Raw genomic sequence first — 12,612 nt, forward strand, 5'->3', positions numbered from 1 at the left:
GGTTGTCCAGGTGAGCGGTAGTACAGACCCAGTTTAATGTCTGCTCCTGCTCCTCCCTGTAGCTTAACCCATAGTGATTCCAGGCCATCTGCCCGTACTGTTGTTTCCGTCCTGGCTGATGGTATGGAGTCTTTTATGTACAGCGCTATTCCTCCACCCTTTTTATGTGTCCTGTCTCTCCTGTATAGTTTGTACCCTGGTATGGCCACATCCCATTGATTGTCCTCAGTCCACCACGTTTCTGTGACTCCAATTATGTCTAGGTCCTTATTGCTGGCTGTGATTTCCAGTTCTCCCATTTTGGCCCTCAGGCTCCTAGCATTTGTGTATAGGCAGTTTAAGACCCAGTTTTTTGTCCTCTCTCTTTGTTTCCCTTGTGCTTTGGTATTCCTGCAGTTTCCCTCATGGTTTGCCAGCCCCTGAGCTTCGTCCTCCTCCTGTTGTGTGTGTGTGTGACGTCCCCTGCCTGCTTCCCCTGCGCCTCCTGCTCTCCTAATTCCCACTCAGTCTTGGGCTCTTTTTCATAATGACTTTGCCCCTCTGTTTTCTGTTGTTCTGTGTTGGTGCCGCTTACCTGGTCCATTTGTGCCCTTGATCCCTGCAATGCGTCTTTAGGTCCTTTTTCAACCCATACACCCTCAGACCCGAGTCCTCTTTTACAATGTCCCAGTTCAGTATCTTTGTCAGGTATTGATGTCCGATGTGTCGAGGTCTGGTCGACTATCAGCTTTCCCCTTCTTCTCAGTTTAAAGCCAAGTCTATGACGTTCTGGACGTTGCGTGCCAGCATCCTCGTCCCAGCTGTGCTAAGGTGCAGTCCATCTCTTCTGTAGAGCTTGTTTTTCCCCAAGAAGGTAGTCCAGTTCCTAACAAAGTGGAAGCCCTCCTCCTCGCACCATCTCCTCAGCCAAAAGTTAATTGATTGTAGTTCGCTCTGTCTCTTTGTGTCCGCTCTCGGTACTGGCAAGATCTCTGAGAAGGCTATCTTCCTTGTCCTTAGTCTCAGTTTCCTCCCGAGAAGATCTTTGTTTTAAGAGGGTTGGCATCACTGCCACATATGCACTATTGCAGGGATCTCAAAGTAATGTAATGTAATTTATTTCTTATATACCGCTACATCCGTTAGGTTCTAAGCGGTTTACAGAAAATATACATTAAGATTAGAAATAAGAAAGGTACTTGAAAAATTCCCTTACTGTCCCGAAGGCTCACAATCTAACTAAAGTACCTGGAGGGTAATAGAGAAATGAAAAGTAGAGTTAGAGGAAAAATAAAAATAAAATAAACATTTTAACAAGACAGCATTGATCTAAATACTTTGGAAGGTAGAAGAGAGGAGAGAAAGGAATAGAAGCAGAAGGGGGAGCCGTTGAACAGTAGAATTCTGGAGAAATTTAAATGATAGAAATAGAACAAAACAAAGACAAAAGGCAAAACAATAGATAAGATTAAAGATAAATCATAAGCTGGAAAGAAAAATAAAATAAAACTTTGTCTTCAATCCACGGTTTCAGCGTCAGTGATGAAGTGGAGCAAGTAAGTTTAGGAGGAGCGATTGACGTTTCCAGAAAGGGCTTCTTCAGGGAAGAGACTTGGCCGACAGTCCCAGGATGCCTATGTCTCCTCCCCTGCGATGTTCTCCCATCCATGCATTCCCTCCCAGACACACTGCCTGTGCCCCAGCCGCTCCAAGGAGGCTGCCCCAGATGAGGCCCATGGTGAATGCAGGATTCTCTCCTCTGCGGGAAAGCCGCCAGTCGATCTTCTTAGCGGATTGCAGGGGGGGAAGAGTTCACACTCTTGGTAGGATCGGGTCTGTGTGCTCTTGGTGGTTGTGGCTGGTCTCGTTGCTGCTTAGGTGTAAAAGCAGTTGATCTCCACTGCTGCTGATTTTTAAAAGCAGGCAGATTGATCTCTCCAATGGACTGCAGGGGGAGGAGTTCACACTCCTGGCAGGATTGGGTCTGTGGGCTCTTGGTGGTTGCGGTAGGTCTCGCTGCTGCTTGTATGTAAAAGCAGTTGTTTTTCTACTGCTGCTGATATTTAAAGCAGGTAGATTGATCTCTTAAATGGGATATAGTGGGAGGAGCTCACATGTCTGGCTGGATCGGGGCAAGGGCTCCTATTATAGGCAGCTGGTCTTGCTGCTACTTAGGTGTTAAAGCAGTTGATTTTCCTAGCGGACTGCAGGAGGTGTGGAGCTCACGCTCCTGTCATGATTTGGTCTATGGGCTCTTGGTAGTTGCGGTTGGTCCCAATGCTGCTTAGGTGTAAAAGCAGTTGTTCTCCCACTGCTGCTGATATTTAAAAGCAGGTAGATTGATTTATCCAATGGAATGCTGGGGGAAGATCTTATATGTCTGGCTGGATCGTGGCAAAGGGTTCCCAGTAGTGGCGGCTGGTCCTATTGCTGCTTAGGTGTAAAAACAGTTGATCTTCTTATCGGATTGTAGGGGGGGCGGATCTCACATTCCTGGCAGGTTCGGGTCTGTGGGTTCTTGATGGTTGCGGATGGACCTGCTGCTGCTTAGGTGTAAAAGCAGTTGTTTTCCCAATGCTGCTGATATTTAAAAGCAGGCAGATTGATCTCTCCAACAAATTGTATGGTGAAGAGCATACACATCTGGCTGGATTGGGACAAAAGCTCTCGATAGTGGCGGCTGGTCTTGGTGCTGCTTAGGTGTAAAAGCAGTTGATCTCCTACTTCTGATGATATTTAAAAGCAAGCATATTGATTTTTCCAACGGAATGCTGGGGGAAGAGCTTACTTGTCTGGCTGGATCAGGGCAAAGGGCTCTCGGTAGTGGTGGCTGGTCCTGTTGCTGCTTAGGTGTAAAAAACAGTTGATCTTCCTAGTAGACTGCAGGGGGAGGTGGAGCTCACACTCTTGGCTGGATCGGGTCTGTGGGCTCTTGGTAGTTGCGGATAGTTCCGCTGCTGCTGAGGTGTAAAAGCAGTTGATTTCCCACTGTTGCTGATATTTAAAAGCAGGAAGATTGATCTCTCCAGTGGACTGCAGAGGGAGGAGCTCACATGCCTGGCTGGATCGGGGCAAAGGGCTCTTGGTAGTGGTGGCTGGTCCTGCTGCTGCTTAGGTGTAAAAGCAGTTGATTTTCCTCCTTGAGGGCCGCAATCCAGTCGGGTTTTCAGGATTTCCCCAATGAAAGCAGTGCATGCACATAGATCTCATGCATATTCATTGGGGGAAATCCTTTCTTTAACTGGGCTATAATGAGAATTTCTTTTGTACAAAGGCAAGAGAATGTATCCACTTAACTGCTCTCTGATTAGAACTGCAGATGTAAGCCATTACTTTTTGCCTTTGAATGCGAGATGTTTGACTCAGTCCAAAAGCAATGCATGGTTTATAGATTTAAAGTTTGGGTTAAGGCAGGGATTTGTTCCAAATGCAGAAGTGGTAGTTCTGTGTTGTGATCTATGAAGCTATGTTATTTGTCAGGAAACACTGAATGATAGCATGGAGCTATGGGGGGGAGGGGGGAGGAAAAAAGCAAAATACAGAACTTTAGTATGGCAGAATGTATATATGTGAGGTCCTCATAGAAATGGACCTGAATGGCAAGGCAAAGGCCAAAGCTTCAGGTGTCTATGAACTGGGTGGACCAGTGCAATTTTAGGAAATAATCCAATAACTTGATTATTGCACAGTGATGTCCATGAACAGACAGCTGGGAGCTGCTTCGTGTTGTCTTCTATAAAACAGACACTGACTGAGTTGGCGACAGGTCCTTTTTGTTCAGCACAGCTCACAGTGTCCTATGAGTAATGTATTGTGTCAGGCCCTCTTCGTGATGAAGTGGCAAGGGTGTGTGGATGGCAGCTGCTGGCTGTGGAAAAAATTGTTCCCAGGGCCTGTTTTGTGTGTATGTACTGTTCCCCGGCTGCAAGAAATGCCAAGTCTAGAAAATCAGGGCTGTGTTTCTTCAGAAGAGATGACATTTGTGACTGAACAAGTGTGGTCTGGTCTGGTCTTACAGTGGAGCCTAAAGAAGCAAATAGATATTCTGGTTTGATCTTTATAAAGCCCTAACCCGAGATTAGTACTTGCAATAAGGTTCAGTATCCCTGCCTGAATCGGTCCTGTTCTTATCAACTGCACGATTTGAAGAGTGTGTCACTGAAAATCATTACTAATGGCCCCAGTGTTATCCTGGAAATAACAGTGGTGCCAAGTTACCCAATTCTAGGCTTCAGGTTTAGGACAGTCTTAAATTTCTATTCTGACCACTTCGTCCTGGAGCATTGCAATGGTGTATGGTAAGTTCCAAAACTTGGCCTGGCCAAAAAGGCTTTAGCCTGGCAGTGCATAACTTGGCATCTCTGAAATTATCTGCCTAGCAGTGATTTTCAAATAAGCAACTGGAGAACTAGGCCAGCATTGTTGCAGAATATCCCGGCTATCTGTATAATGCTGCCACCGGCACAGGAAACCCTGTTCCTTGTAGATTATTATAACCGTAGAGACTGGTGTTTACTTTTTAAAACCTACTCACTGCTGCAGCTGAAGGTTGACACATAAGTTCCTATGTTGTGTGGGAGACTAGACTTATCATAATAATACTTAAGAACTTCAATCTATGAGCTGCTAGATACAAGGATCACAAAGCTAACGGGTTATCTACTCCAAACCAAATGAGAATATGCAACACATATTATCTACAAGTTTTATGTTGGTGAGAGTTCTTCAGAATGACTTTTGGAACAAATAGTTCTAACCTCCAAATCTTTCTCAGCTTATCTAGTGATGGGCTGTCAGGACTCTGGTGGTCTCTTGGCCCTATAATAGTCATCTGAACGGTTCCTTGTAGGGGTTTTAAACTACTGAAACAAACCACTTCAAGAACCAGATTTCAGCAAATGGATATCAAACTCTAAGAACATAAGAAATGCCATCTTGGACAGACTGAAGGTCCTTCAAGCCTAGTATCCTGTTTCCAATAGTGGCCAACCCAGGGCACAAATACCTGGCAGAAACCCAAAGAGGAACAACATTCTAGAGCTGAAATTGTGATGTCATAATGCCTTATTCCACCAATGCCTAAGAGTCAAACTCATCAGTGATGTCACAATGGCTTGATTGTCCTATACTTGGCTCACATAAGAACATAAGAATTGCCCTATTGGGACAGACTGAAGGTCCATCAAGCCCAGGATCCTGTTTCCAACAGTGGCCAACCCAGGTCACAAATACCTGGCAGAAACCCAAAGAGGAGCAACATTATAGAGCTGAAATTGTGATGTCATAAAGCCTCATTCCACCAATACCTAGGAGCCAAATGCATCAGTGATGTCACAATGGCTTGATTGTCCAATACTTGGCTCTCATAAGAACATAAGAGTTGCCATACTGAGACAGAACAAAGGCTGATTTAAGTCCAGTATCCTGTTTCCAACAGTGGCCAACCCAAGTACCTAGCTAGATCCCAAGTAATAAAACCTGCATTGTTACTGATGGTAGACAAGAAGAAAAAACAAACAAACTTTGCACTTCTCTGCCACCCCCATTCGCTTCCTGGCTGTTCCTCACCCTCCCCATGATCTATTCTAAACTGTATTCCATTTCACGTACACACCCCTTTCCCTATACACACACACAGTTGTCTCCCCACCCCTCTCACTGCAATCAGAATATATAACCTGCTGCACAAGGCTTGTGTGATACCTGAATAGAGCAATTCATTTTAAAGCTTAACCAGATATTAACACAAATACCCTACAGTTACATGTTCTGCTTTGGATTTTGCATTTAAAAGGTAATAATGAGGTTCCAAGTAGATTTAGGAGCAACTTAGAAAGTGTATTCAATCATGCCATGCTTGCACCTTCCCTTCCTCTTAAAATTTCTTCACCAGCGCAAGCAACTTCTGGCTGCCCTCTGAAATCTCTTCCTGGTTGCAGTGTCTGGATTCACATTTTGTCCGCTACCAACACTTTGCTTGTGATTGCAGTTCCAATCCAAAATGCTTTTAAAGAAATTATCTGCAAATTGTTTTATCATCAAATTCAAATTATTGTTTACAAAAATCTGCATCACTGTAACATCATTAACAGGAAGCTGCTACCCCATGTTTTCTTTTAAATAATGGTAGTTATTTTTGCGTGCCTGAAAATCGCTGAGTGATCATGCTAAAAAGTCTGCAACTTCGCCATGTTTAAAGAGAATCTCATTCTATTCGGCACATAAATGCAGATAACAACAAATACAGCGAGAGCTGAGGCCGGTGTGAGCAGCAGGTGGAAGATGCTCGTGCCGGCGAACCTTTCAACAGGTACGCGGGGGTGGGGGTGCTCAAGTGGGGAGCTGGGGGCCAACCTCCCTCGCTACACCACTGAATGGCAGGAAAAATTCACTGCAATTTATCATCCATGACCTTGGAATTATGATTGATTCAATCATTTCTTCTCATTTAGATTATTGCAATATTCTATATTTGGGACTTTCTCATTGATAGTGAAACTCCAATTTCTTCAAAATATGAAAACCAAAATGATTTTAGGTAAGAAAACTTTGATAGCATACCACCTTTATTTACTTAGGTTGCCTCTAACCGAATTCTAACTTGGTGGTTTATCTTTCAAGATTTTGTTATAAACTGGTGTGGGGAATGTCCCCCAACTACCTCTCGCCTCATTTCGAACGATACATTCCCACAAGGACAACCAGAAATCGCAATCTTTTTGCTTACCCGAAGATCACAGTTTGCAAATACAGAACCTTTCTGGAAAGAACATTTAAGTTTCAAGCTAGCAGACAGCAAACCTGGCTAGGCAACTTCATTGATAGAGCCAGATTGACTTACGGTGCCTTTCGGAAAGTAATTAAGACTGCTCTGTTCAATAGATTTATTTCCCAGTCAAAATACTCCCTCCTTCAAAAACTATTACTCCATGCTGATACGATGCTCCCTCTCCAATTGTATTCTGTACTCTCTGTTCAATGTCTTCCTCTCCATTTGTATTCTGTAATTCGCTGGCCATCCAGCCCCTTCACTGTAAAATGTTAATACTATATTGTAATTCGCTGCTTGTACAGCTCTATTGTGAACCGCCTAGAAGTCGTAAGATTATGGCGGTATAGAAAAATAAAATTATTATTATTATACGGTTATGATCTCTCATGTCTGATATCGTATGTGGTTCCTCCTCTGATTAGGTCTCATTCTTCTTGATCTAGGGGTCTCAAAGTCCCTCCTCGAGGGCCACAGTCCAGTCGGGTTTTCAGGATTTCCCCAATGAATATGAATGAGATCTATGTGCATGCACTGCTTTCAGTGCATATTCATTGGGGAAATCCTGAAAACCCGACTGGATTGCAGCCCTCAAGGAGGGACTTTGAGATCCGGCGCCCTCAGTGGGTTTAAGTAGGCAGATGTTTTGGGCAATTGCTCCTCAAATATCATTAGACATACATCTGGAAAAAAAGAACATAAGAATAGCCTTACTGGGTCAGACCAATGGTCCATCAAGCCCAGTAGCCCATCCTCAAGGTGGCCAATCCAGGTCACTAGTACCTGGCCAAAACCCAAATAGTAGAAACATTCCATGCTACCAATTCAGAGCAAGCAGACGACTATTATAGGTTCATAAAACTAGACTTTTTTTCACAATTTTTAAAAATAATTTTAGACTGTTTGTATATTCACTCATTGTAAAGGATCTAAGTTTTCTTTGTCTCATGGAAAATCTTATTGTAAACTGCCTTCAGCTTGTGGTTTGTGTGGTATTATTATGTGATATAATGGATTTCAGGAAAAAGTTAAAAGCCATTGTTTTAATGATGACTTTTATTGAATATTCATGATGTTTTTGTCGATTTCATTATTTTGTATAGTTTACTTTTATGTCTCTGAGTTTTTGCTTATATTAATTGCTACCCACTTAAACTCATAGGCCCCCTTTTACAAAGGCGGTTATCGTGGCGGGCTGCGGTAATAGCTCTGACGCCCATAGGGATTCAATAGGCGTTGGAGTGTTAGTGTGTGATTAGCAGGTAAGCCCTTACCACCTACAAAATAGCAGTCGGGGATCTTGCGCTATTGGCCACACACTCAAAGGAAGCTTAGTACATGGCCATTAATTCAAAATTTATTTATTTTTTAAAGTAGCCATTTTACCCAGGCAATAAAAATGGCCTTAGTAGCATGCAGGAATGACTAGGGTTACCATACGTCCAGGAAAAGCCAGACATCTCCTCTTTTTAGAGGACGGTCTGGGCATACGGAGGGATTTCCAGCAGTTTGTCCAGGTTTTGGAAATCCTGAGCTCGGAGGTCGTGTCTGGAAGCCTTTGCGCATGCGTGGCTGTCACCGAGATGCCATACTCACGTGCACATGTGTGTGATGTCATTGCGTCCACGTCCGCGCATGCATAAAGGCTTCGAAATGCAGCCTTTGAACTCGGGGAGATTTGTATGGGGCGGGGATGGGGCGGAGCCAGAGGCGGGACTGGGGGCGGAGCCAGATATCCTCTTTTGTCAAAGAGGAGATCTGGCAACTCTAGGAATGATCTTACTTCTTATATAAATGAAAAACTTAAATTCTTTATTATTTTAAATATTTTTTTTTTGTATCGGTTAATAGAAGATACAATCAAGCAGAGAGAACGCCAACATGAAGGTCGGTGACGGATCTAACAGCTTTTAAGCATTTCACTCCTCCTGATGAAGCCAATGGGGCGAAACTCAGGACTGGGTAGAGGAGCAGCAAGGCACTATTGCACTTTGATTTGAATGATAAAGTCACTTTAATTTCGCCAATCAAGAAGAAAATCTTTAAAAAAAAAATTAGATCGTGGTACCAACACCAGGCCCTTCGATTAGAACTAAGATAAGTGCTATATCTCCTATTTTCTACTTAAAGACTGATCACTTTATATCTCTGTTTACAGTGAATCACAACAGATAAAGTGTGGTGGGTCGCTCATTTGAGAGAACAACAATATATCAAATAGGACATTTAAGCGCAATGATGGTCCTGTGATAACTTACTTTGGTTTCCATGTAGGATATACAAGACTGAGCACTTATAACATCATATGATAATATATATTTTTTTAATATTTAAAATAATAAAGAATTTAAGTTTTTCATTTATATAAGAAGTAAGAAGGTAAAATAGTTGGTAATAATTTAGTAGATATACTGAAGCACCAACTTAGTATATTTTTTTGAACTCCTACAAGAAGAGATTTGAACTCTAGGAATGACCCACGTAAGGATGTGTTAAGAGCCATGTTTTACTGCTGTTTGGTCAAAGGACTGTAAAATAAACCTATAAAACCCAAGAGGTATCTGAGATGCAAGGTAACTGCTCTCTGTATTTTTTTAGTTTGCCCCTATTGAGCTGTATGTAATGACAATGCGACAGCTATATATTACAGAATCCTGTAATTCCTGCTGGCTTTCTTCTTGTCTATCAAGAACTAAGGCCTAGATTCACTAAGCAAACCGATCGTGTACCGATCGGTTTGCGACCCGATTTTACTCTGGCCTGATTCACTTACCTCTCTGCCAATCCGATTCTGATCCATGCATGCAAATGAGGGGGACGGCATGCAAAGTAGGCAGGGACACGATTCACAAAACAAATTTTGCGATCCGACTAGGCTGGCCGATCAACTCAAGAAGTGACTGCAAATGTCCTTTCTGACTCTCCAGTTCCATTGCCGCCCTGCTCTCAGCATGCCTTGCTCTCGGCTGCCCCTAATCTATCCTGCCTGCTCTGCCCCGAATCTCTCCTGCCTGCTGCAACGAATCGCCGCCCTGCTCTTCCCCAAATCTGTCCTGCCTGCTGCCCCGATGCCCTGCCCCTAATCTGTCCTTCCTGCTCTGCCCTGAATCTCTCCTGCCTGCAACCCCGAATCACCGCCCTGCTCTCTCCCGAATCGTCGCCTTGCTCTTCCCTGAATCTCTCCTGCCTGCTGCCCCGAATCTCTCCTGCCCTTCCCGGCACTGCAAGCCCGTGGTTTTAACCCGTGGGTTAAAACCACGGGCTCGCTGGGCTATTAAAAGTAAAGTGTAAAAAAAAAAAAAAAGTTGCAGCTCAGGCATCGGGATCGCACACTAGCGATCCGTGTCAGCGGATGGGGGCTTTCCTCCGATCGCCCCCATTAGAATATTGCCGGTTTGTGAATCCATCAGACCTGCCCGGACCGGACACGGATCGGTCACGATCGGGCAGGTTAGTGAATCTAGCCCTAATCCCTGTGCTCATGGCTCCTCGTTAACAGCTAATGCTTCAACTCCTTCTGGTAACAAGCTGCTCAGCAGGCAGTCTGGCCTCCATTCTGCAAAATTCTTGAACTGTGGCAATGTCCAGACATCTGGAGATACTTGGGTCGTGGCATGGTTTCCTGGGCTGCAGAAGCAGAAATATTTTTCTGGCTGGCTCAGGGGGATAATTCTTCTCCTCTGAGCTATATGCTTGTGCATGACCACCCTTCGCTTTAGGACAAAATGAGACCTTGTTTGAATTTCAGAGAACTAATAACTTCTCAAAGATCGGGTTTGCATTTCTGACTAAAGACATTCCCTTCGAATCCACCGGTCTGACTGTAGCTGGTGATATATACACATGTCAGATACTCTATTAGGGTTTTTTTTTCCGGATAGGAAATGCCAAGACTGCTTGGGGTTAGAAAGGAGGAGGAGTGTAACAGGATTTTTTTTTTTTTTTTTAAAGTTAATTTGAAAGCAGTGCTGAATTACTCCAATGCCGGATCTAGGCCAGCTAGCGGTCCAGCGCCCCAAAGCTCAAGCCAACGGCGGAGACCCCACAGCATAGAAGCCTAGCTCTCAAAGGAAATAGGCACGCTATGAAACCAAAAGCAAGGGGGAGGAACAAGCCTAACACATGTGCACAAGATGGGGTTACCATATGGCTCCGGAAAAAGGAGGACGGATTGAGACTTCCGGAGTTTACTTCCATTGAAAGCAATGGAAGTAAAACCTGAATGTCTCAATCCGTCCTCCTTTTTCCAGAGCCATATGGTAACCCTAACAGTGTCACGGTAAGCTAGTGCAAGACCAGTAGTGCAAGCACATATCGGGGCTGTTATTCTTAAGGTGACCATATGTCCCGTTTTGAACGGGACAGTCCTGTTTTCAGACCTCCTGTCCCGTTGTCCCCACAGACAGCTTCGGGACACTGAAATGTCCCATTTTCAGGGATAGCGTCCCAAAGCTGTGCTCAGGGACAACGAGACAGGCGATCACTTCCTGTTCCTCCCTGCCGCAAAAAAAAAAAAGAAAAACCTCCCCATCTTTCCTCCTGTCTGTTGCTCTTACCCAGCCGCTACAGCTGCTAAACCCGACAGGAAGTCTTCTTTCCGACGTCAATTCTGACGTCAGAGAGGACGTTCTGGGCCAGCCAATCGCTGCCTGGCTGGCACAGAACATCCTCTCCGACGTCAGAATTGACGTCGGAAAGAAGACTTCCTGTCGGGTTTAGAGTGGCAGGGCAGTAAGAGCAGCAGACAGGGGGAAAGATGAGGAGGCTTTTTTTTTTTTTTGCAGCAGGGAGGGAAGGAGATAGGTAGGCAGGCAAGCAGGCTGGCTTTGGCCAGGGAGGGAGGGAAGGAGAGAGGTAGACAGGTAGGCAGCCTGGCTTGGGGGGTGGGGATGGGACAAAGTGTGGAAGGCAGTGAGAGGGACATAGGAAGGAGGCACTGAGGGCACTAAAGACATGGGAAGGAGGCACTGGGGGCACTAAAGACATGGGAAGGGGCACTAAGGACTTGGGAAGGAGGCACTGGGGGCACTAAGGACATGGGAAGGAGGCACTGGGGCACTAAAGACATGGGAAGGAGGCACTGGGGGCACTAAGGACATGGGAAGGAGGCACTAGGGCACTAAAGACATGGGAAGGAGGCAATGGGGGCACTAAAGACAGGAAGGGGCACTAAGGACACAGGACGGAGGCACTGGGGGCACTAATGACACAGGATGGAGGCACTGGGGGCACTTAGGACATAGGACAGAGGTACTGGGGGCACCAAGGACATGAGAAGGAGGCTCTGGGGGCACTAAGGACATGGGAAGGAAGGAGGGAAGGAATAGAAAGGGACAATTGTTGGGCCTGAGTGCAGAAAGAAAGAAACAAAAGAAAGGATACACAGACAGAAGGAAACGCAACCAGAGACTCATGAAATCACAAGACAACAAAGGTAGGAAAAATGATTTTATTTTTAATTTAGTGATCAAAACGTGTCAGTTTTAAGAATTTATATCTGCTGTCTATATTTTGCACTATATTTGTCTATTTTTCTTTAGGTACTGAGGTGACATTGCATATTTGAAAGTCATTTGCCTTGACATCTTTGAAAACCCCCCCAAATATAAATGATAATTAACATTTTCTCTGCGTCTAGTGTGTTTTGTAGTTTTTTAAAATTTTATGGTTACCATTATGAATTAATAAGATATGTGTACATGAAAAATGAATGGAAGAAATTGGGGGTGGGATTGGGGGGTGGGGCTAGGGTGGTATTGAGGCGGGGCTAGGGTGGGATGGGGCGGGGCTAGGGTGGGATGGGGCGGGACTGACAATTAATAGATGTCCCCTTTTGATGAAAAAAATAAATGGTCACGTTAGTT

The sequence above is a fragment of the Geotrypetes seraphini genome, chromosome 8 (assembly GCF_902459505.1).
Source record: "Geotrypetes seraphini chromosome 8, aGeoSer1.1, whole genome shotgun sequence".
In the NCBI taxonomy this organism is placed as follows: domain Eukaryota; kingdom Metazoa; phylum Chordata; class Amphibia; order Gymnophiona; family Dermophiidae; genus Geotrypetes; species Geotrypetes seraphini.